Here is an 18,984-nt window from a genome sequence, read left to right on the forward strand (position 1 = left end):
GAATCAGTGTGCGTATTGCAGAGAGGAAGGTCACTGGCGAGCACAATGTCCACACTTGCAAAATAGAAATGGGTACGGCCAGAGAAGACAGCATATGGGGCCTCCAGGAGCAAATGGGCATAATAGAAATAACATGCAGCAGCACCAAAATAGTCAAGGGAATGGTGACCAAAATCAGAGCCAAGCTCAAAATCAGACCTCTACTCAGAATCAGAGCCAGCAGAACATGCAAAATGGAAATAGAGGAAGGGGTGGGAACATTTTTGATACTCATTCGAATGCGTACTTTAATAACAGCAGTGATTACACATCGGATGATGTGTTATTTCCCCAATAGGACAGCCCAAGACAGGTGTCGGAACCAGTGTCTATTATCGTTAATCAGAAAGGACTCTACGTAGAAATGAAAGTCGGGAATGGTGAGCACAGATTCCTAGTGGATATGGGGGCACAAAAGTGTTCGATAGACCATCACTTGGTTCCAGAAATGCCATTGTCAGGGCATAAAAATATTTCAGTAGGGTTCGCAGGTACCCCAGTGATTAATCCAATGTCCCAACCAGTAGCAGTAACATTAGGCCCATTCACTGAATACTGTCCATTCCATTTAACAGAGAACTGTGGGGAGAATCTGTTGGGATTGAATTTTTTGAAAAAACTAAATGCAGTTATCCCCTGTACGCCCAATGGAGTATTTTTGACCATTTCTCCACAGGATGTGCCAGTATCTGAATTTTTGTCTAAGCCTTTGCCAGGGGAATTAAGTGAAGTACCAACTTGTATATGGGCGGTAAATGACAATGATGTGGGATGCTTGAAGATAGAGCCAGTGAAAATTACGCTAAAAGAAGGAGTAACGTTACCACGTATTCCGCAATACAAAATCTCAGCGCAAGGAGAAAAAGGATTGAAAAGTGTTGTGTCTGATTTGGTAAAAAAATTGTGATTGAAGAAATTACAGGCAGCACGTGTAACAGTCCCATTCTCCCAGTGTATAAGAAAGGCGGTAATGAGGTACCGTACTGTTTCATAATTGATTTGCATGCATTGAACAAAGTAGCAGATCCGCAATTTCCATTGGTCCCAGATGTTACCACAATTTTGACAATTATTCCTGCTTCGGCAGAATACTTTAGCGTTATTGATTTGAAGAATGCTTTATTCAGTATTCCAGTACACCAAGAAAGTAGATATTTGTTCGCCTTCACATTAGGAGGACGATCATTCACATTACGCGCATTCCACAAGGCTACACAGAGAGTCGAGTATTTGCAACAGAGCATTGAAAGAACAACTAGACATGCTAGAATTACCAGCAGGTTGTGTATTATTACAATATATAGATGACCTATTAATTGCAGCAGACACAGAAGGGATTTGTAAAGAGAGTACTGCTTTACTATTAGCACATTTAGCAGCACATGGCCACAAAGCAAGCTTAAAGAAGTTTCAGTATTGTCGAAAGGAGGTGGCTTATTTGGGTTACCTACTTTCGAGAGAAGGGAAAAGACTAACGCCAGAGCGAATAGAGAGCATTTCTGGTATGCCTATTCCAAAAACACAAAAAGGAGTAAGAGCTATAATAGGCATGGCTTCTTATTGTCGGCAGTGAATTTCGCTCTAATTGTGAAGCCAATGGTGGGTGGAGTTGACAAAGAAGGAGTTGACAAAGAAGGATGCTGTGATGTCTTTGCAGTGGAGTGAAGAATGTCGGAGAGCATTTGGGTTGCTCAAAACTGTGTTGTGTTCCACTCCAGTTTTGGGCACACCAATGAAAACATTTTTAGATTGTTTGTGCATGAGAATGACGGCTGCGTGCTGGCTGTTCTAACACAGGAACAAGGTGGAATACATATTTTTCTTCTGCACTGGACCCTGTAGCGCGCGCATTACCACGATGTTTGCGAGCTGTTGCAGCGGCTGCTGCGTCAGTGAAACAAACGGAAGGGATGGTATTGGGGCACACCTTCATTTTGATGGTGCTACATGCCATAGACGTTTTATTAAATAGAACACAGACGCAACACCTCACCTCTGCTAGATTGACTAGATATGAAATTGTCCTGTTCGCGCCACACATCCAAATTATGAGGTGTAGCGCTTTGAATCCTGCTGAATTAATGCCACTGCCCTTGGAAAAATTTGATGGAAATGAATCACCTCCCCATGATTGCTTAATGGCTACTGAGGAAGAAACGAAGGAGAGACTTGATTTGACAGACACCCCACAAAAAGAGCCAGATGGAGAGTTGTTTTGTGACGGCTCCGGTTTTAAATTGCCGGATGGCACATCAACTGCTGCCTATGCTATCACCACATTAAAAAGTATTGTAGAGAGTAAAAGAATCCCCTACAACTCTACACAAGCGGCGGATATAATAGCATTGACCAGAGCTTGTGAGATTTCTGAAAATCTTAGTGTAAACATTTATACTGACAGCGAATACACCTTTGGCGTGGTTCAAAACTTTGGCCGACTTTGGGCTGAGAGAGGTTTCTTAACATCACATGGGGCTAGAATAGAACATGGCCCTTTGATTGTACGATTGTTGTCTGCACTTACGTGTCCGAAGCACCTGGCAATAATAAAATGCGAGGCACATAAAAAAGTAACATGCAAAGTGGGAGAGGGAAACGCATTTGCAGACAGGATTGCGAAACAAACTGCCACTGACCTGAACGCCAGAATGTTCACAGTACAGTCAGAGGAAGTGCCCTGCATGATAGAGAATGGAATTGCCACTGTCAAAGAAATGCAGGCGGAAGCCACTGCAGATGAAATACAAGGATGGGCTGAGGGCTCTGCTGAATTAGATCTGGAGGGTTGCTGGGTAGACAAGAAGAATAGAAATTGGATGCGGCTCAACTCCTACGTGACTGCAATGGTCACGATGGCTCACAGCCCTACTCCTATTTGTGCCAAAAAGATAGTTCAACACTTAGTCACAGTATGGGAGAATGCGCACATAAAGAAAAATGCTGAGAGGTTGGTGCAAAATTGTATCACGTGTCTACAACACAATGTGGGGAAGGGAACGGTGACTCCAACAGGCAGTTTTGGTCCTCCCTCTATGCCGTTTGAGATAATCCATTTTGATTTCATAGAAATGGAGAGATGCCAAAACTTAAGTATGTCCTAGTGGTCATATGTGCATTTAGCAAGTGGGTGGAATCATATCCATTGAAAGACTGCACTGCTATGAGTACGGCAAAGTAATGTTAAAAGAACACTTTCCCCGTTTTGGCCTGCCCCATGTCATATGGTAAGACAACGGTCCACATTTTGTAGGCGCAGTAATATTACAGATTTGTGCAGGTCTCCAGATCGATAAGCGATTCCATTGTTTTAGGCACCCCATGTCTGCCGGTCTTATTGAACGCCATAACTTTATCTTAAAATCTAAGATTAGCAAGATATGTGCAGGAAGCAAGTTAAGCTGGGTAGATGCATTACCGCTATCATTACTGTGCATGCGCACATCTGTGCAGGCGAGAACTGGGCTCTCCCTGTATGAAATCGTTATGGGGAGACCAGCGAATGTTTAGTGTGCACCTCAGCCAAAGAGGCTGAGGGAAGTGGAATATCCAGTGCTCAGTATCTATTGTAAACTGTTAATACATAAATTGCGTTTGATTCATCAGCAGGTGCAGGAGGCATTGCCAATAAGATACACTACTCCGGTACACACACTGGACAGGAAACTGGGTGCAAATAAAGAACTTTGAGCGAAAGACATAGTTAGCACCCAGATGGCATGGACCCTATCTGATCCTCCTGACTACACAAACGGCAATAAGGGTGGATGGGAGGAAGGCGTGGATACACGCAACACACGCCAAGAAGGTCCCACCACCGTCTGAAAAACTGACTGATCGAGACGACCAGAAAGAGACAGCGGTCCCAGCAATGAAAGACACGATTGCCAGTTCTTTGCCACAAAATCTGCCTGATCCTGAAAGAAAGTGTGAAAAAATTGCTGTGAAAGAGGAAGGGCAAGGAGTGCCCCAACATTGTCCAGCAGAATCTGCATCACTTCTGGCAAACACAGAACATGTACCTCTTTGGCGCCCACCCTCTTTCGTTGTGCCGCAGCCTGAAACGAAAGCTGTGTCATCACTGTGGCGCTCATCATCATCATCTGCTATTGCGCCACAGGCTGACTCCGAGCTTGAGTCTGGAAGTGCACCTGCACTATTCGTTGATCACACGATTGTCACGACCCTCGCCCAAAACCCCCTCAGCAAACCCATTGGCCAGGTGGAGTCAGGACTCGGGCCTCTAGAGCCAGGCATCGTCTTCAAAAGCCCTCATGGGGCCAGTCCTGGCACCTATGGCGCCAGGCTCATACACCATGAACAACAATGTGCTTGGGAACTACTTTATTGTATTGTCAGCCAACATGGAGGCATCCACATAGCTTGGTTCTTAAGAACCAAGCTATGTGGTCTAGTGTTTTGGGTGTGGCAGGCCTGGAACTACTTTCCCTGGTACTACTTTACCTGGGCTATATAAACCACACCCTGACTGCAGAACATGCTTCGTGTTGCTTTGCAGCTTGCAACGTGATGCTCACCGTGTCCAGCTATTCCCTCGAACCTCGGAGAAGCAGAACCTGCAAGGAAACAAAAGGATCATCATTAGCAGCAGCATCTTACCTGCAGTCTTCATCTTTAAACACTCACAGCTACTGAGAACAGCTTCCTGGAATCTGCACGCCTCCCGATCAGAACGACCTGAAAGAGGAAGATAGAGGCAACATTAAAGAAAGCTGTAGAGACATTTACAAATTACGAACTGCTCAAAAGGCTTACCTGGCTGGTCGCCTCTCGGCTGGCACCACTCCGGACATTCCACTCGCGCTGAAGAACACCGCGACCTACAAGGAAGGAAAACACAGGTTAGCAAAGGCAAGACTTCGCAGCCCTGCGCATAGCGCTTACTTACCGCATCATACCGCTCTTAATGCACCGTCATTTACCAGCAGGGCTCAACCAAGCCAGTTCGTCACGCTGAAGCTCCGCATACCTAAGGGAGAAAAAAAAAAAGAGACATTTTAAACAAAGAAAGGCATGCAGGATAGCAACAAAACTAAAGAACAGCAATAAGACATACCTGAACAATATCAAACGGCCCGGCGTCAGTGAAGTAACTGAACCACACTCACCCATGAAAGACAACACACCCCTGCAAAGAAGGCAGGATGGAGAACACGCCTAATTCTACCACAAGGTGAGGAGAGGGCGCCAGAGGGACTGAAATCATACTGGGGTGGAGGGAGGATACTTACCACAGTCGGTCAGTCTTGAACACAGTCCTCCTGTATTTTCAGGCAGAACCTTCCCCGCAGACCACATCAGGGCAAAGCTGAGAAGCATACCAGCGAGTAACCCAGCTGGGTGGCGTCTCTGTGGATACCAGGTGAGCGTAACAACGATACCAGGAGCAAGGCGATACAATTTGCGGCCCAGGAAGAAGGAGTGATCAAACCTGCAATCCTGTTGATTTTCTTTTTGTTGCCTGTTTCCTATTCTCGGATGAAGTAGGAACCGGAGGCCTAGAGGAGAGCGTCATGAGGGTTGTGCAAATCGGACAGCCCAATAATCGAGACTCTTTGGTGCTAACACAAAATCCATGTGTCCTGAACCTGTACAGACAAACGGGGCGCACATGGTACGAAGGCAATTGATAACTGCTCTGGAGTTCTTTTGAGCAAATGTGCAGACGCACAGAGATCTTGCCCAACGTGTAGCAATCCAGGCTGCTAGGAACTGGCAGGATAGACTCTGTTGACATTATCGAACTTATTGACATTCCAACGAGTGCAACAACGAGAGACATTCACGACGAACACTGCAGAGGAAGAAGGACCGTAAGAGAAAATGCCGGAACCAGCTTTTGCCTCCTCCTAAACATAGAAACTGAAAGATTACACAAAAAGAGTTATCGTAAAAATGGTATGCTAATTCTAACAATAATAATGTGCGTAATGAGCATAATAGCCCCAGTAACGACAGCACTGGTATTATGGTACCTGGAAGAAATGCACCCCTTAGAAATTCTCTTGCCCATAAGAAACAACTCCACCACTGAAAGCCCTGTTCATGTAATTACTTACAATCTGTCCCCAATGGAAGAAAGACAGAGAAGGTTATGGGAATAACACATTACTGCAAATAATGAATATGACACATTCAATTTTGAAAAAGAATAACTGTTGGGTGTGTGCTCATTTGCCACAGCATGGTGGCAAAGGAATAGGTTGGTACGTGCAGCCACTAACATTAAATTCTGCATGCAGTGCATCTCTGAGTGCATTATATTATGGAAAATGGAATAAAAGTGAAACGGGTCAATTAGATAGCACAAACATGAATGAATTTGAGGAGATAATCATGAAACCTATAGGTTGCTCTATATTTTATAGAGCACGAATGATAATGTCAAAAGCTACGCCCAAACCAATGCCACAAGATAGATTGATTGTGCCGGAAAAGCCATCAGTAATCATATTTTGTATGAGATCAGAAGGAAATAAAGATGCAGTGCCTCCCTCCTATACAGTAAACTACAGCCCACGTTCTGTTCCTTTTTGTTTAAAGAAGAAGGGCTCTTATTCAGTAGGGACATTCACTAGATGTATGAATAGAGTGATTCTTACTAGGGAAGTAGAACCAGTACATGTAGGTGACACGGTATATTTTATATGTGGAGAAAAAGCGTATCCTTGGTTGCCTAGAAACTGGGGAGGTACTTGTTATTTAGGACTTTTGTTCCCAGGAGTGTTTCTTTTAAAAACAACGGATATAACCAAACTATCTAGATCTAGGCCACGAAGGAGTAATGAGGATGGATTAATAGCAGAAGACGTAGCAAAATCATTTGTACCATTTTTGGCCCAAGCAATAAACTCCTATAATATACGACAACTATCCAGAATTTTAGAAAAAACAATAAATGGAACAACGGATATATTATACAACATGACATTAGAGGAGGAAGGGATTAGATTAATGACACTTCAGAACAGGATGGCTCTTGATGTAGTCCTGGTTGATCGTGGCGGTGTTTGCAAAATCGTGGGATCAGCGTGCTGTGTATTTGTAAACGACTCCTCTCCTATGATTTTTGAAGCGATAAGAAAGCTACGTTTTAAGCTCTGAACTCCATACCCAAGAAGGAGGTTGGCATATAGGCTCCTGGATCTGGGAGTTATTATATTCATGGGGATGGAAACTATTTGCGATCCTAGTAGCAGAACTAGGAATATTCATGACATGTTGTTGCATACACTGCTTACCTGTAATATGCACCGAAATTAGTAAAGGGTGTGTGCAGATGATAGAAAAAAAGAGCACTATTAAATTGAGTACCCATGGTAATGAGGAAACAAAGACAGTCAAAGAATTCATGTCCATCAACGTAGATGACAATGAGGAGGAAACTAAAAATGCACAAGATTCAGAATCAGAATCTGAATCAGATACTTGGTCAGAAGAGAATGCAATGTACAGAGACGTTTGGCATACGGCCAAAAGGAGGGTTTGTTGATCTAGAAAATTAGACACCCCTTGATCATAAGGCTATGTATTATGTTGGCCGAAGACCAACCGTCTCATGCATCTAGTATTAGAAATATATAGCCATAAGCTTGACTAAGGTGCGGCCATTTTGGAGCGACTGAAAACGCAATTTTGTTTTTCTCTAACATTTGCTTTTTGCCTCATATAAAAACTGCTTTTATTAGAAAGTGCACTATGTTGGAAGCTTTTAGGTCCAGACTTAAGCCTCCTTTTCTGGCTGTTCAGGTTGCCTAAAAATGTAATTGAATGCCTTATTCAGGATACGCTCTATTCTGAGTATGTTGCGGCTGTAAACCCTGTTCCTTGATTATAGTTTTTCAATTCATGTAATGTTATGATGTTTATTGATCTGTTAGGTCCATGTTTAACTGTTGTAGCGCCTTTATGCTGGTCACTCGGTGAGAAGTTTCAGTTATAAATATATTTTACTACTACTTTTACTACTACAAGAATTTGAACCAGATGTGAAGATTGTTAAAAAGCCACTTCCTGGTGGAACTTTGCGTTCCAGCATCTGTTCAGGAATACATGTGATATTTGCGGGAGTTCGGGCAGAGTTCAGTCTGCGGCAGTCCCTGGTGGAGTGTGGTGTGAGGAGCTGCAGCGACTGTGTCTTTCCGGGATCCAACCTATCCCTTTAAGGAAAAAGAAAGTCCAACTGACTATAAAAACCCATCTCGAGCGCGGAGCGCGCGCGGAGTTCGGGCAGAGTTCAGTCTGCGGCAGTCCGCGGCTGAACAGAGGCTGGCTGAGGTGGGTGGCTTGGCTGACGGCCACGAGACGGTAAGTGAAGCTAATTCACTAATCCCTCATTATTTTCTTGGATGGCTGAAACCGGCCCCCTGACGCGTGCAATGGTCAGGCAAACGCTTCTCCCCAGAGCAAGGTCCGAACACATAGCCACCGCTGTATCTGCCCCTGAGGCAGCTACCGAGAGCATTAACCACTGTGGTGAAGCCGTGCTTAACCTTGCATCGATGGACCCGGTGGTAACTGCCGGAAATACCAGCCTTAGCACTACTTCACCGCCTGTGAGTTCACTAGCCGGATATGACTGGGGGATTCAGTGCAAGCAGAGCAGAGAGAGGCAAACGACGTCCGACATGGAAAACGTGTTAACGGTGACCATTCCTTCCATCCTAGCCCCGTCACACGTGCCCTGCAGTAGTGCGATTGTCTCGCCTACCTTTGCATGCCCCAAGGTGATCAACTCCCCATGTAGAGGTCCTATAACGGACCATGGAAATTGTAGACCACAGACTACATTGGACCCAGGAACTTCGAGTCTAGAGCTTAGCCGGGTACAAGATGAGTGCCTCAGGAAAAGCATCCTTGAGGCACCGAGCAGCCTCAAGACAGGCGGCCCGACAGCCAAGCTCGCCCGCGCTGAACCAACCGCTGAGTCGGTGATTGAGATAAATACTGCGATGTTTCAATCGCCTTTTGACGTCACTGACTCCGAATTGATGGAACTTGAAGTGCCGTTAGAACAAAATGAGTCTAAAAAGCTTAGATTTTTGTATCCACCCGCGAAATCCGATGACTCACACACCATGGCAGAGCCGTCCAGTGAGGCAAATGATGAGGACAATTTGAAATCAGGCTATCATACAAATGCCGCGGTATCACATCAGCGGCCTCCGGTACCGGAAACTGAAGCAAATAAGATGAGATGGAGCAGCACGTCCCCATCACGAAGTGCAAATCAGAGTGCACCAAAGACGTGTACAGCAAATAGCGGACGCAAAGCTCCTGACTTCAGCAGCTCCAACTGCCAACAATCGAGGCCCAGTGAATCGGGTCATTTACTGGACCTAGCTGGACGCGAAGCAAGATTGGCTGAACGCCTGAGAGCTGACTTTGAGCAAATGAAGCAACGTCTGTCAGCCAGTTTTGCAAGACCTAACTCCGACCAGATCGACAAGTCGACCTCTAACCCAGATTCGATCGACCTGAGTGAGACGTGTATGGACCAGGAACAGGTCCATAAAAGATCAGGACTCGAGTCGAACAAAGTGGTGCCAATGGACATTGTCGAAGCAAATCTGCCCTGTAGCGGCTCTCTATCGACAACGGTAACTGGCAGGTCCCACTGGCCAGCGAAATCGCCCAAAGAAAAGTCGAGACCGCTGTCAACTCACTCAACTCCAATGCATCAGGCTTTATTGTCTCACACGACAAGTAAGATGTTCGATTCCATGAGTTTGGATGCAAATTCTAATAAGACGAGGGAAAATCAAAACCAACAGAACGACATGGAGTCAACAAAAGACATGGCGGCAGCCCTCAAGTCCAATCTATCGGCTGCAGCGGCCCTACAAATACACAACAATGTGTTAGCCGCAACATCAGTTGCCCTCATTCCCTTCACCAAATTATACGAAAATATACCTGAAGCCATACAATCGAATGGAGGGATGCTCCAGCATATCATGGAAATACTAGCCAACCAGGACCAAACCATTGCCCAGCTTCAAAACAAACTCGACACTGACAAACTTGCCTTGCAGTCAATGCAATTGCAACTACATGAAATCAGGACCAAGGACACGTCAGATGTTAAAGCGTTAGTGGTAGCAGCTACGGCATGTCTAAAGCAAACCACCTCCTTGCAACAGCAATGCAGGCACAGCGATGGCCCGACTAGCAGTCCAATGAAGGTAAAAGAACCAGAGGAGGCGATCATGAGTGAAATGGCTAAGACAGGGCCCCCTGCCTCTGTACTTGCTATCCAAACAAACGAGGCCGAGATTGGCCGTTCCTTGTCAGTCGCTCCAGTCCTGCCCACAGCTGTGATTCCTGTTGACCCCACTGGAGGGTTATCGGCGAATCCAGCAGAGAAGCCGTCGACATCTTCAAGTGAGGTAGAACGTCCTTCTGTTGATAACAATCCAAAAAATCTCGATCCAGGTGTATGCAACAACAAAAAAGTGACCTTTGGCATTTTTGACGGGCCTGCCCTATATCTAAACAAGGCCAAAGGGTTTCCGTCCAACGGACAAAAAACCCGATCGACAACGAATCACCCGAAAAAACAGACCGAAAAGCGAAAGCACTGTGCGGCTCGTCCTCAAACCAGCAGTTCAAAGAAATTCATACGCAATCTGACGACTCCACCAAAGCTGAACTTCTTCTCGAGGAACACAACGGGAACTTCCCCTCAGACCTCCAAAGGCACAAAAAGGACTGACAAGGCTGTGCCAGTAGCCGCAGAAGCAAAGGCAAACCCTAACAAACGTCAAAGACTCGACTCCGACGAACAGGCAACTACAACAGGATCAGTATCAATCGACCTATGTGATTTATCCACGTATTCATATGATGACGACACAGAGCAAACACAGAAAAGTGCCTTGAATAGCACCATGAGTAGCTCTGCCTCGAACGTGAATATTTCTGATGTAGACTCGCCGCTAACAAATCCATGGGTCGCAAAGAAGATTCCTGCTCAAAATGAGATGGCTCTGGCAAATAAGAAAACCCAGTTTTCCATAGACGGTCACAAGACATCAAACACGAATGCCAAGCTCCTCCACAAATCCCTGAAGGATGAAAGGCCGAGTCTGGTACATCAGGGCCGTATAACCAAAATAAGGAGTCCAAATCCAAAACTAACAGCTGGGCAGCGAGCAAACGAACAAAAAAAGGACTATAATGAGACCAAAGAGACTCGAATGGATAAAAATGCCAAAATTGCTATCATCAACATCCTCAATGACGATTCTGAGGTAAACTTGAATAGACGAAATGTCATGCGCCTCCTACACTCGGTGCCTGCTCTAAGAACAGTGTCCTCTGATGACATAGCAATCATTGAATACATATCGGAAGATCATGAGGACCGAGTTTACTTACATATAAAGTCCAACGCTGTCCGAAAAGTCATCTTGGCAGCAAAAGACGATCTACTGCAGCTCGGCTTTGACGTCAGTGAACCTAAGCCCAAACCTGAATGGGTTGCAAGCAAAAACGAGGGAAAGTCTAGCCGTAGGCATGAACTTAGATCGCTCACATTTGAAAAGAAAAAATTTGAATTAAGAAATCACTCGAAAACAGCCCCTAATTCAAATCATTATGGAAGTCAAATCAGGCATAACGTGTTAAATCATTAGCTATCGGCCGTCAAGGAACAAACAGTGTCCTCCCTGATCTCATGGAACACAAGAGGATTTCGACATCTGTTTGATGAATTTCCGATTGAATTGGAAAATAATCTGATAATTTGCCTACAAGAAACGTGGCTAAGGACCCCCCCGGTGAAAGATGGCTACGTGACCCTGCTAAATCCAGCAGGGAAGAATGCATTAGGACGGCCTTTTTCAGGTCTAATAACTATGATCAAAATTGGCCACAACTGGGAGGTGAAAAAAAGTGATAACCCTAACCTATTCATCCAAAGCACGCTAATTGAACATAAAGTTCGCAGTCCACGGCAACACCAGAATATTCTAATAGTTAATGTATACTGGAACCCGGTGATGATCAAGACTAAAAACTTTATAGCTGCAATAACTGCAATCCTGAACAAAAATCTGCAGGAAATAAGCAACCTTATGGTCATCATATGCGGCGATATGAATTTGTCATGGTTTGATTTGAATGGTGGTCGGTTGAATCGAATGAGTACGCAATGCCAACAAAATCAAACTAGGCGATCTCAATGGGACAACATCATGGAGATTTACGACTGCGACATGATAAATGGACAAGTGGCGGGCGACATACCACAAAATAATACGTGGCATAACTTGGGTTTTGCAAAAACACTAGACTATATCTGGGTGTCCAAACATTCATGGGACCTAATAAAAGATATGCACGTAACACCAACAAAAAATAGCGATCACGAGATAATGGTGATGAATATGAATATAACCTCTGGATGCATGACGCAGCAATTAACTTCTACTCTTGAAGTAAACAACGGGAAAAACAGATTACGAATATCGTCCCGTCAGATCTCCATCATCACGAATGAATTGGAGGAAGCAAAGAATGCGTTGAGTAGCAACACAGACTATGTGTCACTTCTACCCTGCCGTCAAGATAGGGCGTTATGGAAGACAAACTCTGTTAAAACGCATACTCATACATGGAGCACAAAGCTAAATAATGAAAAAAAGAAGGCTAATAGTGAAATTCGCCAGTTGAAATCGCATGGCGGTCCGAATATGGGTAACCTGATACACAAACGACGACAAGCTTACCGCAACTGGGTGAAAGCTTTCAAGTTCCAGCGGGACCAAGAACGCGGTGAAGCAATGCTGAGCCTGCTGAAATCACATAAATGTAGAGACATCTGGCAGATACTTAATAAATGTTCAACTAATCAAGCCATCAGGATGGCAAACGTGGTGACCGAAGTCGCCTGGAACCAACACTTCAACAAAGTCTTCTTAGGAGACGTTAAAATTGAACCAAATCACCTTGTATCACCGGCTGTAAAGTGGGACTGCTGTGAATCTGCAGATGACATAGCCACTGCAATTGAGAAGTTGAATAACTCGCGTGCTGCAGGACCGGACGGCATCACAAATGTGATGCTTAAAGAAAATAAACTGGCATGGTCGAAACTCATCGAGACACTATTCGCTAACATTGCAGTGACGAGAACAATTCCTGCAAATTGGACAACAGCAATAATTGTCCCAATCTTCAAGAAGGGTGATCGGGCCAATCCAGCTAATTATCGCCCCATCGCCTTGTTGGACACAATTGGCAAGGTGTTTGCAAACTTTCTTCAAAAAAAATTAACAAAGTGGTCAAATGCAACTGGAATCACAGACAACAGACAAACAGGTTTCACGAAAGGTGTGGGAACAGAAATGAATTTAACATTGCTTAACATCTTAAAAATAAATGCTCTGGCAAGAAATACGAATTTATTCCTTGCATTCATAGATCTTCAGCAGGCTTTTGACTGTATCGATCGAGAATTACTGTGGGAGAAACTAGACAACTGGAATTGTCCCCACGACATCCTGCAACCAATCATAGCACTCCATACGGCAACAACAATTCAAATAAGGCTGAACGAAGCTGGCCAGTTATCTGAAAGAATGAAAACTAAAAGAGGAGTAAAGCAGGGTTGCCCGATTGCTGCTTGTTTATTCAAGCTCTTCATTACCGACATTCCCACCGCCCTAGCCGATGTTAGATGCTTTCCTCCTAAAATAAATGGGACACAAATAAATTGCATGACATATGCAGACGATCTTGTTTTGGTCGATACTACGCAGATCGGATTGCAACGACTCCTTCAAAAGTTACATCAATATATGTCGACCAACAACCTGAAAATAAACACTGCAAAAACAAAAATCATGAGAGTCGGGTCTCACAAAGGAGAGAAGAAACACCCATTTAGCTGGAGAGTCGGAATACATCCAATCGAAGAAGTCACAGAAATCAGATATTTGGGCATCATGGTCAATACCTCGATATGTGAGAAGAGTTGGGTCCGTGATATGGAGCTCCGGATAAAGATCCTGGCAGTACAGGGCTTGCGAATTCACAACCTTTATGGAAAATTCTCTTTGATACCGATCCGGTTGTTTTACTTGCAAAAAGTCATTCCATCTATTACTTACGGAGCCGAATCTGGATGGAACCTTGATCATAAAATCTGGGCGAAAATGGAGGGCTACTTTTGGAAAAGAGTACTAAGGCTACCAAACTGCCTTTCAATTACCGTTATAAGACAAGAACTAGCCTTGGATGACCTCTATACAACCGTGTTATGGAAATCCCTGGCACTATTGAGAAAGACGCTATTAACAAATAAAGAACCCGCATATGAAATCTTAGCAGTCAAAGACATGAGACTTGCTGGAGACGCATACAGGAAATGGTATAAGAAGGCATTTGACATTATGATAGCCGCTAAGATATCTGAAGATATGCTGCTAAAGTGGCCACAAGTAGCCAAAAGAAAACTAAAAGAATGGTCATGGGCAGGTAACATAGCAAGACTGGAAAGCCAGACAGCTGCACCCAAACTTGGGCCTACTGCTAATAAAATGAACAAGATGCCAAAGTACCTGTCACAGTTTCCTTCGAGGCATCACCGTGATCGGTTTCTGAAAATGAGAATGAACGCGATAAGAACTAAGGAAATCCTACTAATAAGAAAAGATGCAGAGACCAGAGACAATCGGTGCCGATTCTGCAACGAGGACATCGAAACAGTAAAACACTTGTTAGTCGCCTGCCCCAAACTCCGATCCTTAAGATCTGTACACCTGATCAAATACGCCCCGAGAAATGAGAACATGGAGGATTGGTGGTACCGAATACTGAGTGGGAGCTCAATTCACCTAATATCCTCAGTGATAAACTTCCTCGATGCCATTCAACTGTAAAGATCATGTGAAGGGAGGGGTGGGCTTCTTGAGGCTGTAATGGAATTGTTTTGTAAATGATGATGTGTCAAAACAAAAAGTTTAATAATAAACTATGTTAAAAAAAAAAAAAGATATTTACACCTGCCCTGCTGCCAATGCATAGCAGGCAATGGGGATGGCAGGAGACCGTCACAGCAAAGGTACAAGGGTACACTATGTCTTTCGGGTGCACTATGTATTTCGCATGGCGTATAATGAAAGGAGATTTTGATTAGCAAGTCCCCCTTCCAGAAACCAAATTACCTGCATCATTTCCTTGCTAAAAATCAAAAATGTTCAGGCTCTCCCGTCCTCACCAGAAGGTAATTTGACACATGCGCCCCATCCCAAAATGGTCGGGCACCAGCCTTCTAATTGGCAGGCTCATCATCTAGGCAAAAGTCCCTACTGCGGCATTCTGCATTAGAGTGCTTCAGTGGAGGTTTATGCTGGATATCCATATTCAGTCCCTGTAGAGAAATGGCCCAGCGCAGCAACTTGGGATTCTCTCCCTGAATGACCATTAACCACCTGAGAGGTCTGTTGTCAGTCTGGACGGAGAAATGAGACACATACATTTAGGGTTTCAGCTTCTCCACAGCCCAAACCATAGCAAATACCTCTTTTTTCAATTAACCACAATTGCACTCCCTTTTAGTTAGTCACCTGCCAATATAGGCGACATGTTGTTCAAAGCCTTCTGAGTTCAGCTGTGCTAAAATTGCTCCAATTCCAAATTCACAGGTGTCTGTCTGGATAATGAATTCCTGTCCATAACCTGAGATTTTTAGAAATGGGACCCTCAACAAGCCATTGTTTAAGTTCTGGAAAGTGGTTTGGTAGGCAGGAGTTCAAGTGACATTCTTTGGCATCTTGCATCTCTTTAGAAGCCAAGTCAAATTCAGGGCAATGGTCGTGTACCCTTGATAAATGATCTGTAGTAACCAGTGAGGCTCTCACTTGAAACAGAGTGGTAAGGATATATTAATCCTGAACCACTTGCACCTTTGCTTGGAGAGGCTGTTTCTTACCACCTCCCACTTGATGTCTTAAATAAGTAACAGTAGCTCTATGACACTTTGAAGCCTTGCTAGATAGGTTTTCTGCATAGCTTGAAGCACCTCCTTCAGATGGGAAAGATAATCTCCCCAGCTGTGGCTAAAGGCTGCAACATCATCCAGATAGGCAATGCCTAGGTTCTCTAGTTCACTGGGGACCTGGCTTACCATCAAGGTGGCAGGGGCATTTTTTTTAATCCAAAATGCATAACAGAAAACAGACAATGGCCTTTTAGGGAGGAAAACATTACAAGTTACTCACTGGAGTGACTAACGTACTCCTTGGTTATAGTCCCCTTTCCTCCATCCTGTATGGGGCGTCCCTTGCTAGGGACAGGAAACCGAATCTTTTTCACCAGAAAAAATTGTCTTTGATATGATATGATGTGGCATTTATAACGTGCCTATACACAAGGGTTTCAAAGCGCGAAACCATTCTCATTCCCATTCAATTTAGTTGCACACAGGGGTGCGGCCCTGGAGCATGCGCTCCCTTGACCCCACCCACCGGTGCCACACCTCAGTCCCCTTTGACGCGTTGGCTGTATTAAACTGCTTATGGACGCTACTATTTTTTTAGGGGGAAGGATGGTGGGACGTATGGAGGGAAGTGGACTATGGACTAGGAGTATGTTAGTCACTCCGGTGAGTAACTTGTAATTATTCATACGTCCTGTCCCCTTTCCTCCATCCTGTATGGGCGATTATCACTGATTGAAGCCATGGAGAGGAGTGCTGTAGTCAAGTCTAGGCAAACAGATCTTGCCGCACCGCCTGGCCAAAGGTCGCCTCGGGCCATGCACTGGAATCCAGGCAGAAATGCTTGCAGAAGGCTGATGGGGGGGCCCACATGGCCGCCCCGCTAATTGCTTGCCATGGCACATGACTTTGGAAAGCAACCGCTGTTGCCTTGGCCGCATGAGCGTGCACGTTCTTTGGAGTCTCTTTACCCTGCACCTTGTATGCTTCGAGAATAGCCAAGACCATCCATCTGACTATTGAAGTCTTCGAGGCTTGCCCGTCTGGCTTCGATCCGCCAAAGGTGACGAATAGGGCGTCTGACTTGTGGAAATTCTTGGTCCTATCTAGGTAGAATTTGAATGCTCTCCAGACGTCAAGGCAGTTAAGAACCTTCTCTGCCTCTTCTGTTGGATTAGGGAAGAAAGTGGGTGGCACAATTTCCTCGTTGACATGGAATGATGAGACCACCTTTGGTAGGAAGGAAGCACCACTTTGTCCCGATGGAATGTGGTGTAAGGCTCTGTAGCCACTAGAGCCTGAAAATCACTAACTCTGCGTGCCGAGGTGAGGCCCACCAGGAGCTCTGTTTTGATTGTGACTAATTTGATGTCTATAGTCGCCATGTGCTCGAACAGCTTATGCGCAAGCACTGTGAGGACTACGTTTAGATCCCAGACTGGATGCAGACACCTGACAGGCGGGAACAGTCTTGGGAGACCCACGAGATGTCTTTTCACCACAGGGTTGGACGCAGAGAAAGAGTTCCTGTCTGAGTCGATTGCTGCTAGGTATGTCCAGCATGTGTCTACCTGGACCCCTGACCTAGCCAGATGTGCTGAAAAAGATAATACTTGGTCTAGAATGCATGTTAGGGGATCCACTCCTGACTTTCTGGTCCAGAAGCAAAATCTGGTCCATTTGCTTTTGTATTGCTTGCATGTAGCATGGCTCCTTGTATGATTTCTAGATTGTCTTGGGACAGATTGAGGTGCTGTAGAGTTATATGTTCAGGGACCAGGCTGCTAGGGCTAGCCTCTCTGAGGAAGGGTGAATGACTGCTGCCCCCTGCTGGACCAGGATAGGGTCTGTCCCTAGAGGAAGGGGAACCGGAGGCTGATCTGCCATGTGCAGGAGGTCAGAGTACCAGGGCCTGGCTGGCCACTGCAGCGCTATTAGGATCAGTCGTAAATGACGAGGCTCTCTGATTTTGCAGAGGACCCTGTGGCGAAGGAGTTGGGGTTGATGCAATAATCCACATTCCGTCCCTTTGCAACTGCAGTGCGTCCCCCAGAGCCTTGGCCCTCGCCCCCACAGGACGCAAACTGATGGCATGTGCGGTTGTGCTCTGTCGCAAATATGGCTACATGCGGTAGCCCCATCTGTTCAAGATGCCCCAAAGAACCCTCTTGTTCAACTGCCACGCATAATTGTCAGAACCCAGCCAGCCAAGTCTGTACACCTCCAGGTTGAATTCCCCCAGGAGATGGACTGCTGCGATCCATATGTTCTGTTCAATGGCCCACTCCCAAATGCTGATGGCAAGCCTGCACAGATGAGGAGATCTGGTGCCCCCCTGTTTATTGAGGTAGTACATGCAGGTGGAGTTGTCTGTCTGAATGCAGACCGGCCTGCCACTGACCAATGGAAGAAAAGCCTTGAGCGCCTTGGCCATCATCTCCAGCCAGTTGATATGATTCTGCTGCTTCTCCATTGACCACAGACCATGTCCCATGTGGCTGCCCAGTGTGGCTCCCCACCCCTGTAGGGAGGAATCTGTTGTAATCGTATGTTCCGGAGTGGGCTGCCTGAAGCGTCTGCCCACCATGAGGTTGGTGTCCTGCCCCCACCATTCAAGTTCCTGGTGCAGGTGTGCCAGTATGATAACTGCTGCCATCTGCTCCCCAGTCTCTTGGATCCAGGAGGCTGAAAAGTGCAGCTGCAACCTCCTCATTTTCAGCCTGGTGCGAGGAACCGCCTGGAAACAAGTGGCCATTACCCCCAGCAAGTGCTGATATCACCAGGCTGTGGTCACTAGTCTGCAGAGGAAGTACCCCGCCGCTGCTATGATTGCTGCTACTTTTTCCCTTGTGGGGAAGATCATCTGTCTCTGTGTGTCCCACAGGAGTCCTAGGAAGGTTTGTGTAGGCTGAAGCTGTGACTTCTAGACATTGATTGAGAACCCCGGCTCGTATAAAGTGCTGAGCTTGCGAGTTTTGCTCCTG

The sequence above is a fragment of the Ambystoma mexicanum genome, chromosome 9 (assembly GCF_040938575.1).
Source record: "Ambystoma mexicanum isolate Mex_15411 chromosome 9, UKY_AmexF1_1, whole genome shotgun sequence".
NCBI classification, from domain to species: Eukaryota; Metazoa; Chordata; class Amphibia; order Caudata; family Ambystomatidae; genus Ambystoma; species Ambystoma mexicanum.